General features: G+C 38.4%; 2 non-coding genes across 2 annotated transcripts; both read right to left on the bottom strand.

Annotated features, from left to right (window-relative positions):
• Positions 1-506: 506 nt before the first annotated feature.
• Positions 507-613, bottom strand: LOC128292308 (small nucleolar RNA R71). The gene has a single exon (XR_008282293.1). It is a non-coding gene; the product is annotated as a small nucleolar RNA R71 (small nucleolar RNA).
• Positions 614-6232: 5619 nt separating this feature from the next.
• Positions 6233-6339, bottom strand: LOC128292022 (small nucleolar RNA R71). The gene has a single exon (XR_008282006.1). It is a non-coding gene; the product is annotated as a small nucleolar RNA R71 (small nucleolar RNA).
• Positions 6340-10083: the final 3744 nt, after the last annotated feature.

Genomic DNA, 10083 nt, shown 5'->3' with positions numbered 1-10083 from the left:
TTGAGTGAACTTTCAGACAAAGAAGACGTGAACGAACAACTCAAAGACAAGTCGAGATGGACCTTGGAAATTAAAATCAATACTAAGGTAATGAAGCTGATCATGTATGAAATCCCATCCTCATTGCCGATGATAGGGATCGAAGCATCAAACAATATGCTGTGCCACTTTTCATTGAGTTAAATCCAGGAATTAGAAGGTCAGATATTGGGGCAACCCAATTTGAATTGAAACCAGTGATGTTTCAAATGCTCCAAACGGTGGGCTAATTTAGTGGTATGCCCATGGAATATCCACATCTTTACCTTTAATTGTTTATGGAGGTGAGTGATTCATTCAAGATAGCCGGCGTGATTGAAGATGCACTGAGGTTGAAGTTGTTTCTGTACTAGTTGCGAGATCGAGTACGAGCATGGCTCAATTCATTGCCACCAAGTTCCATATCTACATGGAAATAAGTAGCAGAGAGATTTTTGGTTAAGTATTTTTCGCCTAGCAAAAACGCTAAGTTGAGGAACAAGATAGCAACTTTCCAACAATTAGATGACAAGTCTTTGTATGAGGCTTGAGAGCGATTCAAGGAGTTACTTCTTAAGTGTCCTCATCATGGGATTTCTCATTGTATCCAGTTGGAGACATTCTATAATGGTCTCAATGCACATACAAGATTGATGGTAGATGCTTCTGCGAATGGTGCAATTTTGTCTAAGTCTTATAATGAGGCTTATGAGATCATCGAGAGGATCGCGAGTAATAACTATCAATAGCCAACAAATCAAACGGCTTCAGGAAGATGTGTAGCCAGAGTTCATGAAGTTGATGCCTTCACTTTGTTATCAACTCAGGTATCATCTATTTCCTCTATGTTAAAAATTTTTACCACTAATAGTGCTAATAATTTTGCAGCTCAACCACCAAGTCCGTTTGAAATAGTTTCCTGTGTGTACTGTGGGGAAGGTCATTCTTTTGAGAATTACCCATCAAATCCCGAGTCAGTGTACTATGTGGGGAACCAATATCAAAATAGGAGTGGACAAGGACCTTAGCTCAACTTTCACAATCCTTCATGGTTTAATCGTCCTAACTTTTCTTGGATCAACCAAGGAAATGGACCGAACAATAACTTATTGCAGCATAGACCCAACCAATCTCAAGGGTTTAATTAGCAAGCTCCAAAACCACCTTAAGCTGAGGCATCAAATAGTTTGGAGAACTTGTTGAAAGCATATATGGCAAATAATGACGCTTTGATCCAAAGCCAAGCAGCAACATTGAAAAAATTGAAAAACCAAATGGGTCAGTTAGCCACGGAGCTTCATAATAGACCGTAAGGAACCTTTCCAAGTGATACTGAGAATCCAAGAAATTTGGGTAAAGAACATATCAAGGTAGCGGCATTACGAAGTGGTAAAATTTTGGAACCCCGATTGATTGATGTTGAAGATAAGCCCGTTGAGAAGAATCAACCAGCTATTGAAATTCCTACACCAAAAGAGTCAAAATCTGCAAAGACTGACAAGGTAAATCCTAACTTATTGAATTCAGATACTTTAACATCTTTTTTGGATATAGATTTACCTACTCAGAAGAGTTATCCGATTCAACTGAAAGTTCTATCACCTTCATATCCGCAAAGATTGCAGCAACATAAGCAAAAATAGCAGGTGAAATTTAAGAAGTTTTTGGATGTTCTGTAACAGTTACACATCAATATTCTGTTGGTAGAGGCTTTAGAATAAATGCCGAATTATGTGAAGTTTATGAAGGATATACTGTCCAAGAAGAAACGATTGAGTAAGTATGAAACTGTTGCCTTGACAAAGGAGTGTAGTGCATTCTTGTAGAACAAACTGCCACCGAAATTGAAAGACCTAGGAAGCTTTACTATACCCTGTAACATTGGTGAATCTTACAGTGGTAAAGCTTTGTGTGATTTAGGAGCGAGTATCAATTTGATGCCTAAGTCTATTTTCAAGATGCTAGGGATAGGTGAAGTAAGACCTACAACTGTGATGCTTCAGCTAGCAGATCTATCTTTAGCATATCCCGAAGGAAAGATCGAGGATGTTCTGGTAAGAGTTGATAAATTTATTTTCCCTGCTAATTTCATTGTCTTAGATTTTGAAGCAGATAAGGAAGTGTCGATCATCCTTGGGAGACCTTTCTTAGCCACGGGAAGTACGTTAATTAATGTAGAGAAAGGTAAACTCACCATGCGAGTTCAAGACGATCAGGTAACCTTTAACATTCTTAAAGCGATGAAATTTCCTGATTTGGCAGAAGAGTGTTTAGTTATGGAAAAGATAGAAACCTTGGTTTCTATGGAAAGTAATTTTGAAGAAGATCCATTAGAGAAAGCCTTAGATCTTGACCTTTGGAGGATGAAGAAGGTGAAGAAAACATGGCTTTGATTGAAGCCAATCTGAGAAATTTTATTCAATCTACACGGTTTGAACCATTGGAGTTAGAAGTTAGAGAATTTGTGCAACCCAAGTTGTCAATTGAAGAACCTCCTAAACTTGAACTAAAGGTACTTCCTTCCCATTTGAAATATGTTTATTTAGGTGACTGTTCCACTTTGCCTATGATTATTTCAACAGAACTAATGAAAGATCAAGAGCAGCAACTAATTGCTATTCTAAAAAAATTTAAGAAAGCAATTGGTTGGACCATATCTGATATTCGAGGTATAAGTTCTACTTTTTGCATGCAAAAAATTATTTTAGAAGAAGGTGAAAGAGCTCGATTTGATGCTCAATCCTATTATAAAAGAACTTGTGAGAAAGGAAGTGATCAAATGGTTAAATGCAAGAATCATCTATCCTATTTCAGATAGTTTGTGGGTAAGTCCGGTGCAGTGTGTGCCGAAGAAAGGTGGAATCACGATTGTTGAAAATGAGCGTAATGAGTTGATTCTAATGAGAACTATTACTGGTTGGAGAATCTGTATTGATTATAGAAAATTGCATAAAGCCACTCGAAAGGACCATTTTCTGTTGCCTTTTATGGATCAGATGTTAGATCATTAGCAGGTAATGAATTTTATTGTTTTTTAGATGGCTATTCGGGATATAACCAAATAGTTGTAGCTCTGGAGGACTAACATAAAACAACCTTACTTGTCCATACAATACGTTTGCTTTTAGGTGAATGACTTTTGGTCTATGCAATGCACCTGCAACATTTTAACGATGCATGATGGCAATATTCACTGATATGGTTGAAACTTTTGTTGAGATTTTCATGGATGATTTTTCTATTTTTGGTAACAGTTATGATATTTGTTTGAGTAATTTGGCTAAGGTACTGAAGAGATGCGAAGAGACGAATCTTGTCCTTAACTGGGAAAAATGTCATTTTATGGTTAAGGAAGGGATTGTCTTAGGGTATAAAATCTCAAACAGAGGAATTGAAGTCAATAAAGTAAAGGTGAACGTAATTGAAATATTACTGACCCCAAATAATGTGAAAGGAGTTAGAAGTTTCTTAGGCTATACCGATTTTTACTGAAGGTTTATCAAAGATTTCTCAAAAATTTTTAAACCATTGTGTTTGTTGTTAGAGAAAGATACAGTGCTTGATTTCAACAAAGCATGTTTGGAAGCTTTTGAAGATCTAAAAAACTGGTTAATCTTAGCCCCAATAATCTTTACACCTGATTGAAGCTCACCTTTTGAGTTGATGTGCGATGCAAGTGATTATGTCGTTGGAGCTGTGATGGGTCAAAGAAGAAACAAAGTGTTTCACCCTATTTACTATGCAGGTAGAACTTTGACGGGAGCCCAACTCAATTATACGGTAATTGAAAAGGAACTCTTTGCTATAGTTTTTCTTTTGACAAATTCTGCTCATATCTTATAGGTACCATAGTTACAGTATTTACTGACCATGCGACCATTAAATACTTGCTTATAAAGAAAGATGCGAAACCGAGGCTAATTTGTTGGATACTTTTACTCCAAGAATTTGACCTTGAGATCCAAGACAGAAAATGTGTTGAAAATCAAATAGCTGATCATCTGTCAAAGTTGGAACAAGATGAGGTAATTCGATCATGTGTGCCTATCAACGAGAATTTCTCAAATGAAAATTTATTTTAGGTAAGTCGAATTCATGAAACACCTTGGTTTGCTGATTTTGCAAATTATCTTGAATGTGGAATAATTCCTCGAGAAATGAAATACCTGAAAAACCGTAAATTATACATATTTTTACCTCATGTTTAATGCATTTCGTGGATGATTTCTCATTAGAATTGGTGAATTCAATGCTCCTAATGCTTTAATTTCATGTTTTATACTTAGGAAAGCATAAAAGAGCGAAAGGAATGAGAAACGGGCCAAAAACAGAGAAAATGGGCCAAAGTACGAAATCAACATGGCCTGGACCACCTCACACGAGCAGACCATACGGCCATGTCAATTTGGCAGGCTCGAACACGAGCTGAAGTAATCGAACATGGGCGTGTGCCACGGACGTGTCCCTGTCGAGCCCAAGTTGAGTCCAATTCGAAAAAGGCTAATTTAGAGAGCTTCTAGGCATTCCAAAACCTATAAATACACCCTAGAAGAGGAGAAAAGGGGGACACAGAGTGGGGAGTAAGGAATTACTCCAAGGAAGCCGATTGATTCATCTCAGAAGTTGGATTCATCATCAAGACTGAAGATCTCTCCTCAATTCCTCTTCAGGAGTTTTGGGTTTTCTTTATGTTTTGTATTCTTTATTATTTTGAGATGTTTTCTTATTTAGTTATGAACTAAATCCCCTAAATAACTAAGGGGAATGAAACCTAAGACGAATCTTGTTATTATTTTCTGAATTGTACGATAAATATTTAACTTGTTCTTAATTATGTGTTCTTAATTCTTGTTTTGATATCCCAAGATACTGATTCAAGATAAGCTCTTATTTAGAGGAGGAATAGACCCTGGCTAAGAGTACATTTATCATAATTAAGCGGAGTTGATTGCGCGCCTAGACATAGGGTGACAAGATTTTACCGGATTAGGGTGAAACCTAATAAGGGGATCCATAAATCGAGTTAATGCAACCCTAGAGTGTTAATTAGAGAAAAGTCTCGTTTATTCAATCTAGGGATTAGACGTTATTAGTCTTGAATAGGGATAATAACATAACTTAGGGATCTCTACGGAACAAGTTGAATGAATAAATCATCCGATTCGGAGCCAGAATAACAAGTAAAGTCTAGATGGATTTTTCCTTAGGTATTGTCTTAAGTCAATCGATTTTCCCCAAAAGCAATTCCCCAATTCTTTTCCTTGTGAGTTCTTAGTTCAGATAATTAGTTAATTAAAACAAAACCCCATTATTCTTAGGCTAGATAATAAAAAGACAGTCATTACTAGTACTTTTAGTTCCTTTGGGTTCAACAATTCAGTCTTGCTAAAACAATACTACTGTTCGATAGGTACACTTGCCTACATCGCGATAATAGTTAGTCCAAGAACGAGTAATTATAAATATTTAAAACTTATCACGAAATAACGAGATCAAGTTTTTGGCACCATTGCTGCAGAATTAAGATATTAAGAACGCTTAATTTTTATTACTTTAGCCATTTATTTTTCTTGCAATTTAATTTAATTTTATTATTATTTATTAACTTACTTTTTCCTTCTCTTGGCAGGTTTTCATAGTTTATGATTAGAAGAAAACCGTCGGGGCCATTACTTTTTGACGAAGAAATCGATCGCACAGTACGTAGAAACCAAAGAGAAATAAGGCGAAGCTTAAGATACACAGAGAACGAGCAAGAAGACAATACTCAACCCCCAACCGAAGAGATGGCTGAAAACCAAGGCAATCAGCTACCTCCTACAATCGCGGTTAATCAAAATCCTGCTCCACGCACTATGTATGATTATGCTAAACCTTCTTTAACAGGAACTGAATCTAGCATAGTTATACCTGCTGTAGCTGCAATACTTTTGAATTAAAACCTAACACTATTCAGATGATACAACAATTTGTTCAGTTTGATGGTTTGCAGGATGAATATCCCAACACTCGTTTAGCAAACTTTCTGGAATTTTGCGATACATATAAAATCAATGGCGTTTCTGATGATGCCATTCGTCTTCATTTGTTTCCCTTTTCATTGAGGAACAAAGCTAAACAGTGGTTGAACTCGTTACCACGACGCTCAATCACTACTTGGGAACAAATGACTGAAAATTTTTTACTAAAACATTTTCCACCGGCTAAAATGGCTAAATTATGTAATGATATCTCTTCTTTTGTGAAGATGGATTTAGAAACACTCTACGATGCATGGGAGAGATATAAGGACCTTTTGAGAAGGTTCCCTCACCATGGGTTACCGCTTTGTCTCCAAGTACAAACATTTCACAATGGTCTGAATCCTTCGACTCAGTAAATGGTTGACGCAGCGGTGCGCAGAACCATCAGTAATAAAACACCGAAAGATGCCTATGAGTTTATAGAAGAGATGTCACTGAATAACTATCAGTGGCAAGTCATGATGACAAAGCCAACGAAAACAACCAGTGTTTATAACGTCGATTCGGTCACCATGCTCTCTAATCAGGTAGAACTCTTGAATAAAAAGATTGATGGTTTTCTTCATTCTTCACAGGTTCACCCAGTAATGCAGTGCGAAGCAAGTAGCGGTGGAACAAACCATTCAGAATACCAACCTTATGGCCACAACATGGATAACGAGCAATTAAATTACATGGGTAATAATCCTCGACCTCAAAACAATCCATGTAGTAACACTTATAATGCAGGTTGGAGGAACCACCCCAATTTCTCGTGGGGCGGTCAAGGAAATCAAAGACCACAACATCCTCTGGGCTACAAAAAACCACCTTACCAACAGGAAAGGAAGCCAACCCTTGAAGAGATGCTCTCAAAATTCATATCAGTGTCAAAAACTCATTTTCAGAACACTGAGACAGCACTTAAAAATCAACAAGCGTCAATCAAAGGGCTCGAGACTCAGATAGGCCAGCTTTCCAAACTAATCTCCAAACGACCACAAGGTAGTTTGCCAAGTAATACCGAACCTAACCCGAGGGAATAGCTCAACGCAATTAATATTCAAGATGACGAATGAGTCGTTGAGCCTGAACCAGAACCGAGGCAAGAAATTATGGTAAGCAAAGGTCAAGGTGAGGTAGATTATAATAAAAATAAACCAGTGACTATAGAATATAAACCTCGTGTGCCATACCCCAACGCGACAAGGAAAGACCGCTTAGATGAATAATTTGGTAAATTCCTTAAACTCTTAAAAAAATTACATATTAACTTACCGTTTATTGAAGCTCTATCGCAGATGCCAAACACAATGAAATTTTTAAAGGAGCTTTTAGCAAATAAGTGAAAGTTAGACGAGGCATCACATGTGGAGCTGAACGCAGTTTGCTCGGCAATTCTCCAAAATAAATTACCCAACAAACTAAAAGACCTAGGGAGTTTTACGATTCCTTGCTTAATTGGTAGTTTAGATGTTAATTATGCATTGGTTGATCTAGGGGCTAGTATCAACGTCATGCCTTACAAAATGTTTAAGCAACTAGGTCTCGGGAAACCCAAACAGACTAGGATGAGCATTCAATTAGCAGATAAAACTATAAGATTCCCTAGAGGTATTATTGAAGATGTGCTAGTTAAAATCGATAAATTTATATTTTCTGTTGATTTTATTGTTTTAGACATAGAAGACGATAGCAACACTCTTTTAATTCTAGGAAGGCCCTTTTTAGCAACTGCTAAAACCATCATTGATGTTGGCACAGGTGAACTTACACTCCGAGTGGGAGACGAAACAATCACCCTTCAAGCTCACAATTCTGGCAACACATCAGGAATTGAAGGTGATCATTTAAATCATTCTACTAAAACTAACCACATGATACAACCCACTTTGCAGGAGATAAGTCTGAAGGAAATACACGAGTCATTCTCAAGTAAAAGACCTGTTCATGAAGTTGAAGACTACAAATCGAGGAACTCGATGAATGGTGGACGCACAAACCAGGAACACCTGACAAACTGAAACTACACCAAAACAAGCTCGAGACCTCTCAAAATCAACTTAAGGTTGGTGATAAGGTCTTATTAGATGCCGTAGATCCTCATATTGTCACTACCACAACGAATGAAGAAATCCCTCTTATTGTACTTAGTATTTTTCCATTCAATACGGTGGAGGTGAGTCATCCTAAGTTCGGCACTTTTAAGGTAAACAACACCCAGTTAAAACCTTATTTTGATGAGATTGATAGCAGGAATGAGGAGAATAAACTCCTCAAACTACCATGATTATTCAACGGAGAGGTAAGTCGAGCTTAGACTATAAATAAGCGCTTCTCGGAGGCAACCCGAGAACTAACAATAGTAATTTCTTTCAATTTTGGTATTTAACTCCTAACTTACTAATAGAAATCTTGAATACAGGTGTTTCCGCAGAGACACGGCCAAGCACACGGGCGTGCGTAAGGCCGTGTGAAAACAGGGCAAAATATTTCCCCAACATGGGTTACGATTAAACGCCACGGCCATGCGATATGGCCGTGGTCAAGCCTGCCAAAAACAACACGGTCGTGCGACACGCCCGTGTAAAGACCTGTGGTCGAAACTGAGAAACTAGCATGGGCGTGAGACACGCCCGTGTCTAACACCCATGGTCGAACCTGTTAAATTAACACGGACATGGGGCTTTCACACACGGGCGTGGGAGAAGCGAATGGAGCTAGACACGGTAGTACGGCACGGCCGTGTGAACCCACACGCCCAAGGAACACAGGCGTGTACTAAATGTTAGACGCGCCCAAATTTGAAATTCGTGAATCACACGGGCTAAAATTAGGGGACACGGGCGTGTGACATGGCCTTGTGCCCCAAAATCTATAAATACTCTGCACTATTCACTTTTTTCTCCATTCAAAAACCCTAACCCTAGCCACTGCAACTCCACACGGCCCCCCTGCCACGCTCGTGTGCTGCTTTCAACTTTGTTTTTAACGCTCAATCTCTCTCCCTTAGTGTTTGTTTACTCCTTTCACTTCTATTTTACTTATCACTAATATTTATTATTAGCATAATCTTCATTGCTTTTGAACTATTTTTCATTTTGCTCATTATTTTATCATCTAGTTTGCATTCTTAAGTTAGGTATTATACATTGCATGTTAAATCAAGTAATTAGGAAAACTTCATACCCATGATTTTACCATGCTCATTCTCATGATATTTCCATGCCAATGTCTCTCATGAAATTTGCATTTTTCAATTATTTATCATACATTTCATGTTGTTAGGAAAGCTTAAATCTTTTGTCTTACACATGCCATTACTACATACAATGATAAGGTCACGAAATTATTATATTAGTTATGTTCGGTTGTGGCTGAGAGTCTATTTTTTAGTTGAAAACTGTAGTCCTTTTATTTTATTTTTTAGTTGAAAACTGTAGTCCTTTTACTTCGACCACTCATCAAGATGACTTGATGATTCTAATCGCAGGTACCATGTCATCCTCACATGGTAAAAAGGCCGCCGTACTTGCCTCGAAGAAGAGGAAGGGAGCATCATTTTCCACGGGTCCAACCGCGGAAATTCGTCACCCTCTCCTGCAGTTCCCCCGAGGGCCCCAGGAAGAACTGTTCCAAATACTTCGGGCCTGACCCTTAATTGCGGGCCGCTACATCGACTGGGCAGCCATAGAACAAATTCAGATCGCTGATGCGATTCGGGCTCTCCTAACCACCGACCCTTGGGTGCTATTCTTCAGGATTATCGAGCCAACATGACAAGGTATGAAACTATGCTCAACGTTCCATCTTCGGACCGTAATGACAAGGTACGATGATCTTCTCCTAGGCGGATTAATCCACCAACTAAGCATCCCAGAGTTTGGTACTGCACTAGGCTTATATATGGAGGAGTTCAGGGAGGAGAATGAACTACATGCTCTCAGTCGCCACATACATTCCTTACTCCCTCGAAGTGTTGGCACACTTTGGCCCCTAGCACAGCCTCGTAAAATCCTAGCCACTCTAAGGCATCAGTTCTCCCACCATCTCTGAGGTACTT

The sequence above is a fragment of the Gossypium arboreum genome, chromosome 4 (assembly GCF_025698485.1).
Source record: "Gossypium arboreum isolate Shixiya-1 chromosome 4, ASM2569848v2, whole genome shotgun sequence".
Classification (NCBI taxonomy): domain Eukaryota; kingdom Viridiplantae; phylum Streptophyta; class Magnoliopsida; order Malvales; family Malvaceae; genus Gossypium; species Gossypium arboreum.
Note: the sequence above shows the minus strand (reverse complement) of the source record. Positions and strands in the feature narration are given on the sequence as shown.